This window comes from Rana temporaria, chromosome 2 (assembly GCF_905171775.1).
Source record: "Rana temporaria chromosome 2, aRanTem1.1, whole genome shotgun sequence".
In the NCBI taxonomy this organism is placed as follows: Eukaryota; Metazoa; Chordata; class Amphibia; order Anura; family Ranidae; genus Rana; species Rana temporaria.
The window spans coordinates 516666354-516689988 of NC_053490.1; positions in this window are offsets into that span (position 1 = coordinate 516666354).

Sequence of the window (23635 nt, forward strand, 5' to 3'; positions counted from 1 at the left end):
CAATTTTTTTTGCTTATTATGAAGTTAGATGTGTTAATGTTGATGTTGATGTGGTAGATGTTAAGTTAGATGTGTTGAAAAACCTAAAAATCTATCTCAAAAAGAAAGGAAACATTTCAAAAAAATAACATTTTTTATTTAAAAAAAAAAAAATTAAACGTAATTAAGCATGCGCTGCTGAAGCTCTGCTATCTCTGCATAATTTTTTAATTGCTGCTGCTCCAGCTGCTGGTTCTGCTGGTCCAGATAACGAATTTTCTTCTGGTTGGAGAGGATCTTGGCATTCGTTCTCTGGATCAAAGCCTGCTTCAGCAGCATATCTTTTGCAACTGTTAGGATATAAGAAAAAAACATTTGGATTTCAAAGACCGTTACCAAATAAATAAAATATTTCTGTTGCTTATTAAACAATCATTATCATGTCTATACACTTGTTATGTGTCTAGCACATTCAGGGAGTGCAGAATTATTAGGCAAATGAGTATTTTGACCACATCATCCTCTTTATGCATGTTGTCTCACAAGCTGTATAGGCTCGAAAGCCTACTACCAATTAGGCATATTAGGTAATGTACATCTCTGTAATGAGAAGGTGTGTGGTCTAATGACATCAACACTCTATATCAGGTGTGCATAATTATTAGTCAACTTCCTTTCCTTTTGCAAAATGTGTCAAGAGAAGGACTTGACAGGCTCTGAAAAGTCAAAAATAGTGAGATATCTTGCAGAGGGATGCAGCACTCTTAAAATTGCAAAGCTTCTGAAGCATGATCATCGAACAATCAAGCGTTTCATTCAAAATAGTCAACAGGGTCGCAAGAAGCGTGTGGAAAAACCAAGGCGCAAAATAACTGCCCATGAACTGAGAAAAGTCAAGCGTGCAGCTGCCAAGATGCCACTTGCCACCAGTTTGGCTATATTTCAGAGCTGCAACATCACTGGAGTGCCCAAAAGCACAAGGTGTGCAATACTCAGAGACATGGCCAAGGTAAGAAAGGCTGAAAAACGACGACCACTGAAAAAAGACACGCAAGCTGAAACGTCAAGACTGGGCCTAGAAATATCTCAAGATTGATTTTTCTAAGGTTTTATGGACTGCTGAAATGAGAGTGAGTCTTGATCGACCAGATGGATGGGCCCGTGGCTGGATTGGTAAAGGGCAGAGAGCTCCAGTCCGACTCAGACGCCAGCAAGGTGGAGGTGGAGTACTGGTTTGGGCTGGTATCATCAAAGATGAGCTTGTGGGGCCTTTTCGGGTTGAGGATGGAGTCAAGCTCAACTCCCAGTCCTACTGCCAGTTTCTGGAAGACACCTTCTTCAAGCAGTGGTACAGGAAGAAGTCTGCATCCTTCAAAAAAAACATGATTTTCATGCAGGACAATGCTCCATCACACGCGTCCAAGTACTCCACAGCGTGGCTGGCAAGAAAGGGTATAAAAGAAGAAAAACTAATGACATGGCCTCCTTGTTCACCTGATCTGAAACCCATTGAGAACCTGTGGTCCATCATCAAATGTGAGATTTACAAGGAGGGAAAACAGTACACCTCTCTGAACAGTGTCTGGGAGGCTGCGGTTGCTGCTGCACGCAATGTTGATGGTGAACAGATCAAAACACTGACAGAATCCATGGATGTCAGGCTTTTGAGTGTCCTTGCAAAGAAAGGTGGCTATATTGGTCACTGATTTGTTTTTGTTTTGTTTTTGAATGTCAGAAATGTATATTTGTGAATGTTGAGATGTTATATTGGTTTCACTGTTAAAAATAAATAATTGAAATGGGTATATATTTTTTTTTTGGTTAAGTTGCCTAATAATTCTGCACAGTAATAGTAGTCACCTGCACACACAGATATCCCCCGAAAATAGCTAACACTAAAAACAAACTAAAAACTACTTCCAAAAATATTCAGCTTTGATATTAATGAGTTTTTGGGGTTCATTGAGAACATGGTTGTTGTTCAATAATAAAATGAATCCTCAAAAATACAACTTGCCTAATAATTATGCACTACCTGTATACTTCTAGCATCAATACCATATTATGGTTCTACAATCTGACAGGTGCGCTTTATATGTTGTCCATTTTTATATCTACATTTTATTGTTGAAATGTTATTAATCTTTGTGCACATATTTACCTTCGTGACCGAGGCTCATGACAACGGGGTCATCCTGCACCTCGACCTCTCCAGCAGCCGTGATGTCGTCATCACCAGTAGTTTGTTGGGGGGAGGGAAGCTCCTCAACAGGAGCTGTGGGTGGCGAGTCGGATGGTCCTGGCTGCTCATCCTCCTCTGCCGCATCCTCCTCTTCATCCTCCTCCTCAGCGGCCTGTCGACTTTTGCGCTTGGGGCGCACAGTTGGTAGAGGAGCTCCTATAATAACACAATGTTCATATATTATAAAAATGTTTTCTAATGACGTATGCAAATTCTGTGTACTCTGCTGTATTGTATATGAATACAAATTAATTTATATAGACAGTTAACCAATGGGACAATGTTATATTAAAGGGTCTTGTGGGCACTACAGGGGACTGAGCGTGAGCTGGGCTGCCACCATGGTAAAATGAGCTGTTTTTGTCTCCTTTGTTTTGTTCAGACGATCTCATGTTAAAAAAAGGGCCTGATGGAGCACACGGGATTAGTATGAAAACCCCACGCCTAACACAGGAATTGAGTGTGAATCTATAGATATAAAACTCAACGTGTCTGTGTATGTATGTATGTATGTATGTATGTCTGTACCAGCATCACGTCCAAACGGCTAAAGATATTTACATGAAACTTGGCACACAGGTTACTTATATGTCAGCCACAAACATAGGATAGGTGATTTAAGCCTTACCCACCCCCATTTGCCATGGACGGGGTTTTTCTTTAAAGTCCCATTCAACTCTATGGGAAATACATGTTACTTCATAACAGCTGTAGATATTTCGATAACACTTGGTCACATGTTACTTATACGTCCACTTAAAGTATAGGATCGTTAATTTATCCCTTAACTACCCCCATTTGTGATGGTCGTGGTTTTTGTTTAAAGTCCCATGCAAAGCAATGGGAAATGTATGTTCCCACATAACTTCTGTGTTCCTGTCTGCTGTCCCATGTCTTTTTTCAACAGTACTATGAATACCTTGGCTGGTGGTGAATGGTGATATATGTTACCACAACATGGCGTCTGGGTTAACAACATCTGCCTTAACATTAATTACATATGACCTTACATAACTGTCACCAAAGGAGCTGCGGTGGCTCAACGCGATTGCCACTGCGCTGACAAGCCATTCACCTCTGCAGCTAGGGGTTGGGATCCCGCTCTCGGCTACATGTGAATTGAGTTTGGTGGTCTCAGCCCGGCCCCCGGTGGGTGTGCTATGCGAGGTAAGCCTGCGCTTAGTACGCCCACCCCCTCCTACAAAAACCACCACACTTACACACGCACTCGAAATTGGGTTAACATGCACGCACTCTGACCACGCGGTCTCTAAAAAGAGAGGCGAAGGACTAACGGGGCTGGTTGAGCGGGCAAATCCTCTCACTCCCTTATAGGGAGTCCCTCTGCCCCGTTGGGCTTCAAAGCGGAGCAGGTAGGACGGGCTGTGTTAGGAGGACCCCCTCACACCTGCCATTGCCACCCGGGGCATGGAGAAAATTGGCAGATTGCCTCTGGGGGAGGCCTGCCTACTCCCAACTCCTGCAGTCCGGCTCCTCTCTCGAGTACACGCACAAAATACACTTTAGAAAAAAAAACATAACTGTGACCAATAACTTACCTGGATGATATTTCTCACGGATACGCATGACCCGGTCCATATGGCGCCTCTTCAGGTCTGACCATTTTTTGAGGATCGTCATGCGATCAGGTGGGCCGCCGTGTTGGTCGCGTAATTCCGCAATTATGGAGCAGACCACGGCCTTTTTTTCGGCTTGTCTCCGCAGCTTATCATAACCTGTTTCCAGAAACTTCTGCAAGATGAAGAACAAAGTATATTATAATACTTTTGTTTAAAGCCTTATGGATATATGACGAAATCTATGGTATTCAACAATTGGGAGCATTCTCGCATTATTAAGCGTGACATGTTGGCTATCATTTTACTCGGCGTAACATTATCTTTCACAATATATAAAAAAATTGGGCAAAATATATTGTTGTCTTATTTTCTAATTCAAAAAAGTGATTTTTTTCCAAAAAAAGTGCGCTTGTAAGACCGCTGCGCAAATACGGTGTGACAAAAAGTATTGCAATGACTACCATTTTATTCTCTAGGGTGTTAGAAAAAAAAATATATAATGTTTGGGGGTTTTAAGTAATTTTCTAGCAAAAAAAACTGTTTTAGTCTTGTAAACACCGAATCTGAAAAATTAGCCCGGTGGTAAAGGTTAAGGACCCTGAAGTCAGGACGTTCACATACGTCCTATGTCCACAACATGTTAAATTCATTATGCTAAATAGCAAGAAAAGTGCCTAAATACACATTTACCAACCAGGGTGTCTGCAGCTGTCCAGGCATGCTGGGAGTTGTAGTTGTGTAACAGCAGGAGACAAATTGTTTGGGAAATACAAATATCTGATCTTATATACTAACTTTTAAACTAGTTAAAATGCAGTTAAAGATAATGAAATAACAGTGGTGAAAATACTTACACTAATCAGCATCTTTTCCTCACTGAGTGTAAAATTGCTCCCGACCATTTTCACTTCCAAGCTGGGCAGCACAAAATTGCTATGCGAAAGTAAACTGGCAAGGATCTCCAGGAAGTGATCGCGTGTTGGTCGCGTGTTGTTCGCGCGAATGCGCATGCGCGATCGAGAATTTCGCAATCGCAATATTGTTTTTTCGCTAAAATAACACAAATATTCGATTTCAGAGTGCTCCTACAGCAGTTCTTGAAATTCTGCAATCAATTTCTCATTCGCAATTTGTGAAATTTCGATAAAATATCTCGAATATTCGATTTCAGAATGAGCCAATCAGAGCGCTCCTAAAACAGTTGGCGAAATTCCGCAATCAATTTCGCAATCGCAATATTGCGAAATTTCGATAAAATATCACGAATATTCTGAGCCAATCAGAGTGCTCCTACAGCATTTGCCGAATATTCGCAATTATTTTGTATTGTAAAATATCACGAATATTCTGAGCCAATCAGAGTGCTCCTACAGCATTTGTAGAAATTGCGCAGTAAATATCGCATTCGCATGTTGCGATATTTCGATAAAATATCACGAATATTCTGAGCCAATCAGAGCGCTCCTCCAGCATTTCTCGAAATTGCGCAATAAATATCGCATTCGCATGTTGCGATATTTCGATAAAATATCACGAATATTCTGAGCCAATCAGAGTGCTCCTACCGCAGTTATCAAAAAATCGCAATTATTTTCGCATTCGCAATAGCGAAAAATCGCAATCATTTAATTTCGATAAAATATCACGAATATTCGAATTTAGCGAATATATCTCGAATATTCGAATATATATTCGAGATATATCGCGAAATCGAATATGGCATATTCTGCTCAACACTACTGATAATGGGCCTGTACAATAGATTATTTTTTTTCATCCCTATCTTTATATAGGAACAATAATATGTTTGTTTATTTTGACTTTTTGACGAATTAATTTTGAATAAATAATGGAGTTGATGTTATTTAACAACTACAACTACCAGCATGCTCTGATACACCATGTAGCTCACCGTCACCAGCTGTACAACAATTATACTTTAACTCCCAGCATGCCTGGACAGTTAATGGCTGTCCAGTAATAACGGGGAGTTGTTTTGCAACAGCTGTAGGCTCCGTTTAGGAAACAGTGCCGTACAAGATGTTTTCTTTTAATGTGGAGGTGAGGGTGGTTATGTAGGCGTATGTGTATATGTTATGTTTTTTTTTTTTATTTAGTGTGGTGTAGTGTTTTTAAGGTACAGTCAGAGGGGCATGGGGTTCACAGTAGTTTCCCGCTGAGGGTTTGAGCTGCAGCGCCGAATTTGCTTCAGCTAGAAGCACACTGTAAGCCACAGCCCATGTGAATATACCCTGTAAATTCACATTGGGGGAGAGGGGGGGGGGGTAATTGCAGCCAGTTGCATGCAGGGAGTTTTAGTTTTGCAACAGCTGGAGGCAGAATTATTTCACATTGGTCACTTTCCTCACTCTCCCATCTTCCTTTTCCCCACTTTCTTTTATTATTTTTCCCCGTGTTCTGTTTTGTTTGTCACTCTTTTTGTTTTGGTGCTTGCACTTTATGTGTGGCGAGTAGGGTGCTGGTCCTCGGGCCGGTCTCTGAAAGTCTTGGGAGTTGGTAGACTCGGCCTTCTGGTTAGGTTCACTGGCTCTCATGGGGTCTCCCTTCGGGGGAGCCTCACCGAGGAGGGTTCTGTTTCGGCAGTCCCTCCGAGGATGTTGGGTCCTTGTGGCTTCGGCTGCTTGGACCGAGATGGGTCCATATGGCTTCGGCTGTATGGACCACAGTAACTCTTTTTCCTGTCAGGAGCCTAACGCCCCGGGGGGTCAGAGACGGGACCTTTTCGGAGGACCACTGACGTATGCAACCGTCGCAGTTTTTTGTGATGTCACTCTTTAGGTGTGTGCAAATTTTTCCCTGCACCGGGTGGAGTTTTTGGGTTGTGTTTTGCACGCCACAGGCTTTTCAACAGAAAAAAAACAGCTGGAGGCAGAATGGTTGCAAAACACTACGGGTTTGTTACCTAACTCAGGGTTTCAAGACCAGTCCACCTCCAGCTGTTGCAAAACTAATACTCCCATCAGCCACGGTCTGTCAGTGCATGCTAAGAATTTTACTTTTGCTGCATCTAGGGTGCCACAGTTTAGAGACCCGTGCATAAAGGCCTGAAAAATGTGGGCCTGCAGAACTTACAATACTAGAAGTGCCAGCATTCCCAGGCATGCTGGAAGTTGTAGTTCTGCAACATCTAAAGGGCAATATGTATTCGAACGTCCTTGGGCCTTGAGGACCCTGAAGTCAGGACGTTCGCATACGTCCTATGTCCAAAAATTTTTTAAATTCATTATGCTAAATAACAAGGAAAAGTGCCTAAATACACATTTACCAACCAGGGTGTCTGCAGCTGTCCAGGCATGCTGGGACTTGTAGTTTTGTAAAAGCAGGAGACACATTGTTTGTGAAATACTAATATCTGATCATATATACTAACTTTTAAACTAGACTAAAATGCAGTTGAAGATAATGAAATAACAGTGGTCAAAATACTTACACAAATCATCATCTTTTCCTCAGAGAGTGTGAAATTACTTCCAACCATCTTGCTCTTCGATTGCGATGCGATCATAAAGTTGGAAACTGGCAAGGGTCCAGGAAATGGTCGCGTGTTGGGCGCGTGTTGTTCGCGCGATTGCGCATGCGCGATCGAAAAATCGCAATATTTTTTGGCTAAAATATCACAAATATTCTATTTCAGAGTGCTCCTACAGCAGTTTTCGAAATATCTGCAAACAATTTCGCATTCGCATTTAGTGAAATTGCGCTAAAATATCTCGAATATTCGATTTCAGAATGAGCCAATCAGAGCGCTCCTACAGCATTTGGGGAAATTCCGCAATAATCATCGCAATCGCAATATTGCGAAATTTCGATAAAATATAACGAATATTCTAAGCCAATCAGAGTGCTCCTACAGCATTTGTCGAAATTGCGCAATAAATATCGCATTTGCATTTTGCGAAATTTCGATAAAATATCACAAATATTCTGAGCCAATCAGAGCGCTCCTCCAGCATTTCTCGAAATTGCGCAATAAATATCGCATTCGCATTTTGCGAAATTTCGACAAAATATCACAAATATTCTGAGCCAATCAGAGCGCTCCTCCAGCATTTCTCGAAATTGCGCAATAAATATCGCATTCGCATTTAGCGAAATTTCGACTAAATATCAAGAATATTCTGAGCCAATCAGAGTGCTCCTACCGCAGTTATTAAAAATTCGCAATTATTTTCGCATTCGCAATAGCGAAAAATCGCAATCATTTAATTTCGATAAAATATCACGAATATTCGAATTTAGCGAATATATCTCGAATATTCGAATATATATTCGAGATATATCGCGAAATTGAATATGGCATATTCTGCTCAACACTAATAATCAGTAACAGTCTCTGCCACAGACTGGTTATGAGCAAAACGAACGGTCCGGAATCCTCTGCCACAGGATTTTAACACCCGAACTTCCAGCCATACAGTTAAAGAACCTTTAAGCCGACCCGGCAAAACTGTAGGGTAACTTGAGCTGTAGATCCCACCTTAATAGGGTCACCAGGCCTATCCCTAGACATTAGCCTTCCGCTTGGTCTCCTCCTGGGCAGGTTCTCCCCTGGTTTCCTCCATTAAGTAGCTTCCTCTAGTAGACGGACAGCTTGGGATCTCTTTGCAGTTGTAGGCCCCAGCCAGTATAGCTGGGCCTACTTGATAGAAAGGTAGCCTCGCGCCAACGTGGCCCTGAGGCTGAAAATCACAATGACACAGACCTCGCGCCAGGAGGGCCACAAGGTGAAGGACCTCAAAAATTGGCATCTGCCCCCTAAGTACCCTTCCCCAGCATGCCCAGAGGGGACACCACTCCCACTGGGCTGTTCCAGGGAAAAGACACTTAATACACCATAGCCTGTTCGTGTTCCAACATTGGCCTGCGGTGGTATCGCCACCTACAGGCAACAGGGGGGAAATCCTTTCAGGCACAGCCACAGCCAGAACAGAGGCTGATTTAGCATAAATCATTAAAGTCTGAGCCAACTATCGGCCCAGACACTCACTAAATTTAGCATAGCGCCTGATCAATGGGAGCAGGGCGCTACACAAGCAATTGAACAAGTGTACCTAACAAAGTGTCCAGGGGGTGTATATGTTGAAATATGGCCCATGTGCATGAGGGCAAATTATTAAAAATATTGATGAACATTTTAAATGAGTTCTGTTATTTTTCTCGTATATCTCTGCATTTTTGGGCTTAATAACCAACAACATGGCTGCTCCTTCCTGTCTAGGCTGTGGGTGTTTGTTGAACTCCCAGGTTATTATGTTGTTATTATTGCAGTCATGTACTGTAATTACCGGTGGCATTGTACACATTGCTACTGATACTTAACAAAAGAATGTTCTGTTTCTTGAGAGATCTATATAAAGTTGTTTTAAGAAGATTCCAGCACTTTGCAAAGACATACACGTTCCCGGTAAAGATTATTCTTGGTCTTTACGCAACAGTAGGAGTGTGTCTACGCATGAAAAGTACAAAGTCATTTAGCCTTATTGTCATGACAGATCATTACAGCCGTCTATCACCATGTAAGATAAGTGGCATCTTCCCAGGTGGTGTCCCAACGCGTCCTGTTCTCTTTCTCTAGATCAAGTGGAAGATTATCCAAACCTAAAGAGGGATCCAAGGTGACGTCTTTGGGTCATTTGTCATCTTTTCACAGACCTGGGGAAGAGAGGAGCGTGGGAGAAAAATCGTGGAAGTCAACAATCCAGAAATGCAAAATTATTATTTAACCGATTGCCAACCGTATACTGTATATATATGGCGGCAAGTCATAGGCAACTTCCCTGTGCAGAATCACGTACCTGTACATGATTCTGCACTTCCTGGTGTAGGGCCGCTGGCAACTCGCTCCAGCTGTGATTGGACACAGCAGGAGCCAAACAATGTGTCCGGTGGACTCAATGTTTAGATATGTGCACTGCCGAAAAATTTGTTTCATTCGTTTTTTATTTTAATTTTTTTCGGGTCATTCATTATAATCGAAATTTGTAAATTCGTAAATCCGTAAATTCGAAATTTCGTAAATCCATAAATTTGTAAATTTGAAAATTTGTAAATCTGAAAATCCGAAATCCGTAAATTCAAAATTACGTAAATTCAAAAATGTGTAAATTCGTAAATTTGAAAATTCGTAAATCCGGAAATTCTAAATATCATAAATTTGAAAATGAAAAATTCGTAAATTAGAATTTCGTATAATTCGAAAATCCAAAATCTAGAAATTCTAAATTTCGTGAATTTGTGAGTTCGAAAATCTGGATATTCGAAAATTTGAAATCCGGAAATTCAAAATAATATACTAACTAACTAATAATAACTAACTATTAAATTATAGGTATTGGAATTTCCTTTAACATTTGGCATCAAATGTTGCATTAAAACAAATGGGAGGAAACAATTAATAATTAATAATAATAAAAAGTTTTTATTATTATTGATATTTATTGTTATTCATTTGTTATGTTCTATTCGTTTATATACGGCTTTTGTTATTTCGGAAAATTTGTTTTCGTTACGTTCACTAACAGCCAAATGTGAAAGGAAATTTCAATACCTATAATTTAATAGTTAGTTAAGTTATCATTAGTTAGTTATTATTTCTGATTTTCTTATTTTCGTTCTTATTTTTGAATATTTTTTTTTAAATCTTTGTTTATTTTTGAATTTTCAAGTTTTCAAATTCCGAATTTTCGGATTTCTGGATTTTCAAATTTCCGAATATTCGAATTTACAAATATTCTGAAAAATTTGTTAAACAGGCTTTCGTTAATTCGGATATTTCTGAATTTTAGAATTTGTCTAAATTTGTTAAAAAACGTATTTGGAATGAATTGAGTTGCACATGTCTACCAATGTCCGCCGGGACCTGCCAATCGTTCCCGAAGGAGACAGAACGCTGCTCTGCCTATGTAAATAAGGCAGATTGTCACTCTGTGAGAAGGGAAGGTAGTGATTCTGTATTTCTGCACATGCCCCCACGGTTAGTAAGCACTCCCTAGGAACACATTTAACCCTTTGATCACCCCTGATGTTAACCCCTTCCCTGCCAATGTCATTAGTACAGTGATTTAGCACTAATACTGTATTGAAGTCACTGGTCCCCAAGTGTAACAAAACATTCTATAAATCTATCCCATAGTTTGTAGACGCTATAACTTTTGTGCAATACAATCAATATACACGTATTATGTTTTTTTTTTACCAGAAATATGTAGCAGAATACATATCGGCCTAAATTGATGAATAAATTCGATTTTTTTTACATTGGATATGTATTATAGCAGAAAGTAGGAAATATTGTTATATATCAAATTGTGTACTTAACCACTTAAGGACCTCCTTAAGTGGTTAAGTACACAGAATGGCAGAATTTACGTCGGCAGAATGGCACGGCTGGGCACATGCAAGTATAGGTACGTCATGTGCTAGTACCCAGCCGTGGGTCGCGGGCGCGCGCACGCGACCCGGTCCGAAGCTCCGTGATCGGAACCGCGGGACCCGCGGACCCGAATGTCGCTGGAGTCCCGCGATCGGTCCCCGGAGCAGAAGAACGTGGACAGCTGTGTGTAAACACAGCTTCCCCGTTCTTCACTGTGGCTCCGTCATCAATCGTGTGATCCCTTTTATAGGGATACACAATCGATGATGCCACACCCCCTACAGTTAGAAACACATATTAGGTCATACATAACACCTCCAGCGCCCCCTGTGGTTAACTCCCAAACTGCAACTGTCATTTTCACAGTAAACAATGCATTTTAAATGCATTTTTTGCTGTGAAAATTACAATGGTCCCAAAAATGTGTCAAAATTGTCCGAAGTGTCCGCCATAATGTTGCAGTCATGAAAAAAATCGCTAATTGCCGCCATTAGTAGTAAAACATTTTTTTTAATAAAAATGCAATAAAACTATCCCCTATTTTGTAAACGCTATAAATTTTGCGCAATCCAACCGATAAACGCTTATTGCGATTTTTTTTATCAAAAATAGGTAGAAGAATACGTATCGGCCTAAACTGAGGAAAAAAAATGTTTTTTATATATTTTTGGGGGATATTTATTATAGCAAAAAGTAAAAAATATTGAATTTTTTTCAAAATTGTCGCTCTATTTTTGTTTATAGCGCAACAAATAAAAACCGCAGAGGTGATCACATACCACCAAAAGAAAGCTCTATTTGTGGGAAAAAAAGGACGCCAATTTTGTTTGGGAGCCACGTCGCACGACCGCGCAATTGTCTGTTAAATCGACGCAGTGCCGAATCGCAAAACCTGGCCGGGTCCTTTAGCTGCCTAACAGTCCGGGTCTTAAAGTGGAGGTTCACCCGATTTTATAAGTTCTGCTTAAACAATAGTCCTCTGGATGTATATTCCAAGTTCACAGTTCAAATTTTTTTTAAAAGGATTACATACCTTATTTCTGTGTCCTTATCCAGGCACTTCCTGGTTTCAACTGTGCGGGACTGGGCGTGTCGTGATTGCCGCATTGAATGATGGGATTGATGACGAGTGACGAGAATATTGTTTTCACCAGCAAGAGACGAATTCTCGCGAGATTTGACGCGTCACATGACTCTGCAGCCGGTCATGTGACGGTCATGTGACGAGGGCGGATACAATTCGGCCATTTTAACTCACCGCATCCCGTCACTAAATACAGGAGGGCTTCAGAGTGCCCACAATTAAGATGGCAATGTCCATCTTACATTTTTATAAAATATCTTTTTCGGGGAAATGAACATCCTGGCGGCTGCAAGAACGGGACTGGTGAGTAAATGATTTGCTATCTAAACAGCAGGAAAATAATCTTTAAAAAAAAAAACTTTTGCCGCGGAACCCCCGCTTTAAGTGGTTAATGTAGATATGTAGATCTGTGTAAAAAAAAAAATTTATTATGTTTTTTTGTGCATTTCATTATGTTTATTATTTGTTTTAATTGTTTTATTTTATTTTTTCCCACTGTGTTTTTTTCTGTGCAAAAATCATCAAATAATGAGAGGTACATTTTCAGGATAGGGACCTTCTCTAATCCTCAGAAGCCCACAAATTATCACACCCATAAAAAAAAAAAAAACACCTTAATATCACCTTTGCCATTTACAGTACTTGACAACTCTAAGGCCTAGTACACACGAGACGATTTATCCGCGACCGTTTCCGCGGATAAATCCTCTGGCGGATTTTGATCTGATGGTTGTACTAACCATCAGATCAAAATCCGCGCAACATGCGCGACGCTGTAATATAAGGACTTCCACGCATGCGTCGAATCATTACGACGCATGCGAGGGATGGAATCGGACGGATTGATCCGGTGAGTCTGTACAGACCAGTGGATCAATCCGCTGGACTGGATTCCAGCGGATAGATTTCTTAGCATGCTAAGAAATTTTGATCCGCTGGAAATCCATTGGCCCGAAAAATATCCGCGGATAAATATCCGCTGGGTCGTACACACCAGCGGATCTATACGCTGAAACCGGTCCGCGGATACATTCCAGCGGATAGATCCTCTCGTATGTACGGGGCCTAAGGCTCCATTCACATTGTAACGCCGCGTACGCGGCGTATTTTGCCGCGATTAGTTAACTTTTCACAAATAATTTACATTGATGTCTATGGCCGAACGCCAATGCCGCCTGAAAAAAAGGGGCCGGGACTTTTTTTCAGGCGGCAGGCATACGGCACGGGTGTCGCGCTTCAGGCGTTTTGTCGCCTAGGTGTGAATGAGGGCTAAAGGGTTGATTTACTAAAGACAAATAGACTGTGCACTCTGCTAGTGCGCAACCAGGTGTTAATGTCACAACAAACATATAAAAACATTCATCTAGAATTTATTTATGGAGAACAAAGTCAAAAAATAAAATAAAAAAAAGATTATTAAATGAAGGGGAGCTCTCCTGACTTCCATTAACCAATCATGTGCAAGCATCCCCCCTTGCATGTGACTGGGGAGAGCACTAAATCTGGTGCAGCTCTGCAGTACAGACCAGAGCAATTTTTACATTTCTGTTAATGGGTCTGTTCATTCGACAATAATTTTATCATTTCTTACCACATCTAAGTAATATGCACTGTATAGTGTTTTGTTTCAGTCAAACATTTTTTTTAATGATATTGTTTTGCAAAAATATTTTTTTCTATGGAATTTACAGTCCAAAGAGTAAAGTCCCCCCCCCCCCCCAGTCTGTGATTGTTTAAAACATATTTGGGGGTTAATTTACTGAAGACAAATAGACTGTTCACTATGCAAGAGCAGTTGCTCCAGAGCTTAGTAAATGAGGGGAAGCTTTGCTGACTTTTATATCATCCAATCATATGCAAGCAAAAATGCTGTTTTAAAAAAAAAAAAATCCCATGCATGTGATTGGGTATTCCTTGCAAAGCTTTATCTAATTTACTAAGCCCTGGAGCAACAGCACATGCAGATTAGTAAATCAACTCCTTAGTGTTACTGTACATCTGTTTTATTTTATAATTCGCCACTAAATTGACTTGCTGGTACTATGGAAGAGCCCTGGGGCCATCATAAAAAAAAAAATACTAAATTCTGAGTTTCAAAGTCAGAATTCTGAGATTAAAAAGACAGAATTCTGTGTTTCAAAGTCAGAATTCTGAGATTAAATGTCAGAATTCTGTGTTTTAAAGTCAGAATTCTGAGATTAAATGTCAGAATTCTGAGATTAAATGTCAGAATTCTGTGTTTCAAAGTCAGAATTCTGAGATTAAATGTCAGAATTCTGAGATTAAAAGTCAGAATTCTGAGATTAAAAGTCAGAATTCTGAGATTAAAAGTCAGAATTCTGAGTTTCAAAGTCAGAATTCTGAGATTAAAAGTCAGAATTCTGAGATTCAAAGTCAGAATTCTGAGATTCAAAGTCAGAATTCTGAGATTAAAAGTCAGAATTCTGAGATTAAAAGTCAGAATTCTGAGATTCAAAGTCAGAATTCTGAGATTCAAAGTCAGAATTCTGAGATTAAAAGTCAGAATTCTGAGATTAAAAGTCAGAATTCTGAGATTAAAAGTCAGAATTCAGAGTTTCAAAGTCAGAATTCTGAGATTTAATATCAGAATTCTGAGTTTCTAAATATAGTAGTCTCTATTAGGAGGATTTTAGGAGCAATTAAGAATAATGTAGTAACACCCATAGACCATCATTCTGCAGACATACAAGTCTTTTGCTCTGTATATAGATCTGTAAATCTATTTAAGTTACAACATACAGTATGGGGAAGCAGGCAGTGCTGGGCTCTCTGGTTCCTCCATTTGCTGTCATTTGCTCTAACATAAAGAGGGATGCTGAAAACGAGTGTATTGTCTGTGTGTGAGTGGGGGGGGGGGGGGGGGACCCAGCTTCCATAGATAACAGAACACAATGCACCCCAACTTTAAGGAAACATTGCACTGTTGCCCCAACATGAGGGAATTGTGAATGGCTAGAAGGCAGAAGGACAATGTGTGTCTATGGTCAGAACGGCTTAATCATAGCAATCACATGTCTGGACTAATTCTTACAGAGAATGAACCCCATATTAAACCTAAAAAAACAGTAGAGTTGTATGATTTGGGTTATAGCTCAATGGTTAGAGTAATAGACTTCTGTGTTTTTAAGTTTTGGGTTCGAATCCAACTCAGAGCTTAATTTTTTGAAGACATATACATTTTCAATATATTGATTTACTAATATTGGTATTGGGACATCTCTATTTTAATCTAAGAGCAATGTATAAAATAATATGTATATATACATATAACTAAAAAACAAATTGTGCTGTCTCCTGGATTCGAACCCACAAAATATCAATCACAAGTCTGTCACCCTATGCATTGAGCTATTTCTCAAGCTATATACCTGTATTGATTTTTATGTGTAATATGAGATTCATTCTCTGTAAGAATTAGTCCAGACATGTAATTGCTATAATCAATCCGTTCTGAACAAAGACACACATTGTGCTCACAATTCCCTCTTGTTGGGGCAACAGTGCAATGTTTCCTAAAAGTTGGGGTGCATTGTGTTCTGTTATCTATGGAAGCTGGGCCCCCCCCCCCCCCCCCCACTCACACACACAATACACTCGTTTTCAGCATCCCTCTTTATGTTAGAGCAAATGACAGTAAACTGTGGGACTGTAGAGGAACCAGAGAGCCCAGCATTGCCTGCTTCTCCATACTGTATGCTGTAACTAAGATAGATTTACAGATCTATATCTAGAGCACCAGACTTGTATGTCTGCAGAATGATGGTCTATGGGTGTTACTACATTATTGCTAATTGCTCCTAAAATCCTCCTAATAGAGACTACTATATTTAGAATCTCAGAATTCTGACTTTGAAACTCAGAATTCTGTCTTTTTAATCTCAGAATTCTGACATTTAATCTCAGAATTCTGACTTTGAAACACAGAATTCTGACATTTAATCTCAGAATTCTGACTTTGAAACACAGAATTCTGTCTTTTTAATCTCAGAATTCTGACATTTAATCTCAGAATTCTGACATTTAATCTCAGAATTCTGACTTTGAAACACAGAATTCTGACATTTAATCTCAGAATTCTGACTTTGAAACACAGAATTTTGACATTTAATCTCAGAATTCTGACTTTGAAACACAGAATTCTGTCTTTTTAATCTCAGAATTCTGACTTTGAAACTCAGAATTTAGTATTTTTTTTTTATGATGGCCCCAGGGCTCTTCCATACTGGTACAAAGCTGGGCAAAGTCATTTATAAATAAAGGTTTTTATTTTTTATGTCATGTATTTTTTATGAGGCTAACCAAAAAAATAAGTATTTATGAACATGAGTGAAAATAATGAAACTTAAAAAATCAGCTTAAAAAAAAAAAAGGAAGTCTTAGCATCCAATGCACAAACATTAACATTGCTACTTTTTGCCAACATCATCTTTTTAACCACTTCAGCCCCAGAAGATTTTACCCCCTTCCCGACCAGAGCACTTTTTGCGGTTCGGCACTGCGTCGCTTTAACTGACAACTGCGCGGTCGTGCGATGTTGCACTTAAACAAAATTGATGAGCTTCCCCCCCCCCACAAATAGAGCTTTCATTTGGTGCCATTTGATCACCTCTGTGGTTTTAATTTGTTGCACTATAAACAAAAGAAGAGCGACAATTTTGAAAAAACACAATCTTTTTTACTTTTTGATATAATAAATATCAATTTTTTTTTTAAAAACTTTTTTTTTCTCAGTTTAGGCCGATAGGTATTCTTATACATATTTTTGGTAAAAAAAATCGCAATAAGTGTATATTGATTGGTTTGCGCAAAAGTTATAGCGTCTACAAAATAGGGGATAGTTTTATTGCATTTCTATTGTTTTACTAGTAATTGGCGGCGATCTGCGATTATTATTGTGACTGTCACGACGGACATATCGGACGGACATATTGCGACGGACATATCGGACACTTTTAACACATTTTGGGACCATTCACATTTATACAGCGATTAGTGCTATAAAACTGCACTGATTACTGTGTAAATGTGACTGGCAGGGAAGCGGTTAATACTAGGGGGTGCTAAAGGAGTTAAATATGTTCCCTAGTGAGTGATTCTAACTGTAGGGGAAGGGACTCACAAGGGGAGGAGACCGATCTGTGTTCCTCTGTACTGGGAACACACATCGGTCTCCTCACCTCTGAAAGGACCAGGATCTGTGTGTTTACACACACAGATCCATGGTCCTGCCGTAATCGCGCCCCGAGTCCTGAGCGATGCCGCGGGCGTGCCCCCTAGACAGCCGGGAAGCCCAGAACGTCATATGACATCGACCCAGGATGGGAGATCCCATCTGTGGACATCATATGACTATGAGCGGCATGTGAAGTGGTTAATCAATCTTTAAAAAATGTATATATATAAAAATCCATGGGATTGCTGCACACAATTTTTTTTTTTATTGAAAAATTTGTCAAAAAGATATCAAAAACGTCATCTGTACAATCAGGCAATCATGTAAATATCATCTTAAAGCGGTGGTTCACCCTAATGAAACATTTTTTTTTTATAGCATTAAATTAGGCATAGTAGCGCGAGCTACAGTATGCCTGTATTGATTTTTTTAGCCCGGTACTCACTGTGCAATCCTCTATAGAAGATTCCGACTCCCCGCGGGGAATGGGCGTTCCTATCAAGAGGGAGGATGATTGACGGCCGGCTATGGCACGTCACGCTTCTCCGGAAATAGCCAAAATAGGACTTGGCGCTTCACGGCGCCTGCGCATAGTCTGTGCGCAGGCGCCGTATAGCGCCGTGAAGAGCCGAGACCTGTTCCGGCTATCTTCGGGGAGCGTGATGTGCCATAGCCGGCCGTCAATCATCCTCCCTCTTGATAGGAACGCCCATTCCCCGCGGGGAGTCGGAATCTTCTATAGAGGATTGCACAGTGAGTACGGGGATAAAAAATCAATACAGGCATACAGTAGCTCGCGCTACTATGCCTAATTTAATGGTAAAATGTTGTTAGTGTGGGTGAACCACCGCTTTAATATCATGACATTATCATGATTCCCTGATTGTACAGATGACGTTTTTTAAGTCTTTTTGACAAATTTTTTAATAAAAATACATGTGCCCATGCCTCATGTTGTCCATGCCTCACTGTGTCCATGCCTCACTGTGCCCATGCCTCATGTTGTCCATGCCTCACTGTGTCCATGCCTCTCTGTGTCCATGCCTCACTGTGTCCATGCCTCACTGTGTCCATGCCTCACTGTGTCCATGACTAGACTTACGTTTAACATGGGAGTATATAGAAGGGGTGCCCGGCTTTGAAAAATCGGTGCTCCCCGGCCGTAGGTCCTCCAGACAACAAACTTTGCTCACTTGCAGAGGAGAACTGGGGCTACATGTGTGCCAAGTTTCGGTCGGTACCGGGTCTCCAAAGTTACCGGAGAAATTACCCTTTAACATGGGAGTCCATGCCTCACTGTGTCCATGCCTCACTGTGTCCATGCCCCACTGTGCCCATGCCTCACTGTGTCCATGCCTCACTGTGTCCATTTAACATGGGAGTATATAGAAGGGGTGACCGACTTTGAAAAATTGGTGCTCTCCGGCCGTAGGTCCCACGGACAACAAACTTTGCACACTTGTAGAGGAAGAGTGGGGCTATATGTGTGCCAGGGGACCTATGGCTGGCCAGTACCGGGTCCCCAAATTCCCGGGAGATTAGACGCAAAAAGGTGACTCGAGTATAAGCCGAGGGGGTCATTTTCAGCACAAAAAAAGTGCTGAAAAACTCGGCTTATACTCGAGTATATACGGTATATATACAGTATATATATATATCTTTTTTTTTTCGAAAATCATATATAATCTAAAAGCATTTATACATTTTTTTTATACAGTACTATTCCTTTGTCACAAAATTCAGAAGACTGCAGCTTTGCTCTTTTTCACGATTGCCAGCTGATGTGATGTTTATAGTTTATGTTCTATGTTTCCATGACTGCTATCCAGTTATATCTCTGTTTTGCCTGCTATCCCTTCCTGGAATCAGGTGTTAAAATGTCACAACAAACATATGCTAACATTCACCTAGAGTATATTTATGGAGAGCTAAGACAAAAAAAAAAAAAAAAAGAAATATTTATTCATATTTGTTCATGACTACTGTTACCGTATTTCCCGGCGTATAAGACGACCTTTTGGATGCAAAAAAATGCATCCAAAGTCAGGGGTCGTCTTATACGCCGGATCTGTCTCCGTCAGGCTGTGGACATCCATGTTTCAGGCTGCGGTCATCCATGATTTAAAAGCCACGCCTCCTCCTCAGACTGTTCCGTGATAGGCGGAACACTCATTTTCCCAGCAGGGCCTCTGTTTAGTGTTCCGTCTATCACGGATGCCTTCTCATCCTCGGACGAGAGGACGTCTGTGATAGGCGGAACACTGAACAGAGGCCCTGCTGGGAAAATGAGTGTTCCGCCTATCATGGAACAGTTTGAGGAGGAGGCGCGGCTTTTGAATCATGGATGCCCGCAGCCTGAAACATGGATGTCCGCAGCAAAAAAATAAGGTAGGAAGATCGTCTTGGCCGGAACAGTGGAGGCATGTGATGGACAGCGGAGGCATGGAATGGCACAGTGGGGGCATGGAATGGCACAGTGGGGGCATGGAATGGCACAGTGGAGGCATGGAATGGCACAGTGGAGGCATGTAATGGCACAGTGGGGGCATGGAATGGCACAGTGGGGCATGTAATGGCACGGCACAGTGGGGCATGTAATGGCACGGCACAGTGGGGCATGTAATGAAATGGCACAGTGGGGCATGTAATGGAATGGCACAGTGAGGCATGTAATAGAATGGAATGGCACAGTGAGATTTGAAAAATGCCTGTTTCTGTCAGCGGTTGTTCCTGTCAGTGGTTGTTCTGGCTACCCCTCAGCTTCCAGACAGACTAGTAGGAAGGGGGTAGTCTTATACAGTGAGTATATCCCAAAACCAACATTTTTCCTGGAAAAATAGGGGGTCGTCTTCACACTTGCAATGAACAAATAAGGAAAGCAAAGGGTTCACCGCTGTCACCGCCGTCCTGCAGACACAGGGGCCGCGCACGTGCTGAGAAGCGATGTGATAATAAGACCTAGGCCCCTAATTGAGTTTGGTGGTCTCAGCCCGGCTCCCGGTGGGTGTGCTATGCGAGGTAAGCCTGCACTTAGTACGCCCACCCCCCTCCCACAAAAAAAACACCACACTTACACGCACTCGAAATTGGGTTAACATGCACACACTTTGACCACGCGGTCTCTAAAAAGAGAGGCGAAGGACTAACAGGGCTGGTTGAGCGGGCTAGATACTCTCACTCCCTTATAGGGAGTCCCTCTGCCCTGTTGGGCTTCAAAGCGGAGCAGGTAGGGAGGGCTATGTGGGAGGACCCCCTCACACACCCGCCATTGCCACCCGGGGCATGGAGAAAGGTGGCAAAATTCCTCTGGGGGAGGCCTGCCTACTCCCCACTCTTGCAGTCCGGCTCCTCTCTCGAGTACACCCACAAAATACACTTTAAAAAAAAACCTCAAAAGACCTAGGCCCCTGTGTCTGGAGGACGGCGGTGACAGCCTTTGCTTTCCTTATTTGTTCATTGCAAGTGTTTTTACTGTACGGGCATTTAAAGCGGGATTTACCTGTTTTGGGGGGCACTTGATGAGGCAGAATTATACTATTTAGTGTCTTTTGTTTTTTCATGTGCCTCCATTGGGATTAACCCCCACAACCTCTTGGAAGAATGATGATGATTTAGGAGAAGTTGTGCTTAAAGCTCTATCTTGCCTAAAACTTGTGGTAAGTCTGTACCCCGGAGGGGGAGTGTGACCCACTTTTGGTGAAGTCAGTGGATTGGTGTAGGGTGCACTAACATCTTTCCTAGGATCACCTGTCACATCAATACATTTCTCCTTGCTTCTTGGTTTTATATGAGGAGCTGGACATCATCCAGTTTTTTAGCGCTGTTTATCATTTGAATTCTAGTTCTATGTTTTTGATACTTTGTTTTATATCTGTTTTTAAATGGTTTTCCATTTATTTTAAATAGCTGCTGTTAGGCTAATACCGACTGAATTTTGTAGGTATTTCCCTTTGTGATTTTTTTGTGAGATATACATCCTATACCTTGCTTTGGGAACAGTTGATACACTGGCCCAGATTCAGTAAGCAATTGCGCCTGCGTAACCATAGTTACGCAGCGCAATTGCTGACTTGCGCCGGCGTAACGAGTTCTCCTGATTCAGAGAACTTGTTATGCCGACTGCAGCCTAAAATATGTGTGGCATAAGGCTCTTATGCCACGCAGATTTTAGGCTTCATTCTTGCGATGACCGCTAGGGGGCGTTCCCATTGTGGTCAGCGTATAGTATGCAAATTGCATACTTACGCCGATTCACAATGTTGCGCGCCCCCTGCGTACGCAAGTTACGTCGTTTCCGTACGGTGTGTTTATCGTAAGGCTGCCCCTTCTAATAGCAGGGGCAGCCAATGCTAAACTATACCCGGCGTTCCCGCGTCGCGACGTTCAAATTTTACGTCTGTTGCGTAAGTGAATCGTGAATGGCGCTGGACGCCATTCACGTTCACTTTGAAGCAAATGACGTCCTTGCGACGTCATTTGCCGCAATGCACGTCGGGAAAGTTTCCCGACGGAGCATGCGCTCTACGCTCGGCGCGGGAGCGCGCCTAATTTAAATGATTCCCGCCCCCGGCGGGATCATTTACATTGCGCGCGCTTACGCTGGGCAATTTTGCCGGCGCGCCCTCGCAATTTACGGAGCTACTGCTCCGTGAATCGAGGGCAGCGCAAAATATTTGCGGGGGCGCAGGGCAAAATCGTTGCCCTGCGCCTCCGCAAATAGAGCGCAATTCTTTCTGAATCCGGGCCATTGTTCCTTGGCGCTGGGAAGTGCATTGCAGGCCTTTATTTATGCACCTTTCTTTATATATACAGTATATATATATATATATATTATTGATTAAAGCGGGATTCCGGGCATAGTTTTTTTGCAATCCACAATACATTACATTCAATATACTTTTACAATTATTGAAAAAACATGATCGGTACATAAAACAGTGTAAACACTTACCTGATATCTGCTCAGCGATCTTGTAGCCATTTCCATGTTAGCTGTGGGCATGAGAAGCCCATTTCCTGTGCCTTCCTGGATTTCCCTAGAGCAGTGTTGCCAACCCCCAGAAGTGAAATTTACTGGCAAGGATGCCAACATTTCCGAACGGCACCAATGTTTTACTGGCAAAAATCATGAAAATGACTGGCAGAGCCGCATTTTTTACTGACGCTGCAAAAAAGTACCTAAAATTACTGTTTTCAGTGCTAAACAGTGGGAGTATAAATATTTAAACTATAAACACATAGCTAGTACTATTAGCAATGTGTTTAAGTTAAACAAAAGTCAAAAAACATATTTCTTCATTGATATGAGGGTCAGGTTACTATAACCCAACCAGCACTGGGTTCCCCCCTTACATCAGAGCCTGCAGGTATCCCCCTTACAGTGAAAGGGAACACTTATGTAAAGGGGAATGCTGCAGATCATGATCTAAGGTAGGGTGACCAGACATCCCCAGTTTCAGGGGACAGTCCCCTGATTGAGGACACTGTCCCCGGACCAAGTCTGTCACTGGTTTTGTCCCCAGATTGGATTTAATAGGGGGCAGGGGCAATTTCAAAGACAGTCAGTGCAGAATTAAAATAAAAAAATTTGAATTGCACACCCCCACTCCGCCATGGTTACTAGCATAGGGGGGTGTATTTTTCCATTATCTGTGCCCCTTATCATGTGCTGGTCGGAGTGGAGGGAATATTTCTTCAGTTTCGGGTGCATGCCCATTCAGCTCCGCTCGCATGTTCTTCTGCCTTGGCTCAAATCCTGGCCAGTCTCCTGCCTATCTCCTTGCCTTCCCTAGCGGAGTGATCTTCCTCCGCTCCCCATCCAGTAGTAGCCGGTGCCCTAAGGTTAAGACTTGAGAGTCTGTGAGGTGGGCGGCGACGGGCAGAGAGTCGCTGATTGTTGCCATTACTAGTAAAGAAAAAATATGTCCCTGGATTTCATTTTAAAAATCTGGTCACCCTAATCTAAGGGGGAACTCTGATGTAAGGGGAGGCTCTGGTGACCAGAGACCAGGGGCGGACTGACCACTGAGGCACTCGGGCACAGCCTGAGGGCCCCATGCCACTAGGGGGCCCCATCAGGGTTGCAAGGCTCGTTAAAACCAGGGACAGTATGTAAAAATCTGTGTTTTTTTTTACATCTGTCCCCGATATGTCCAAAACCGAC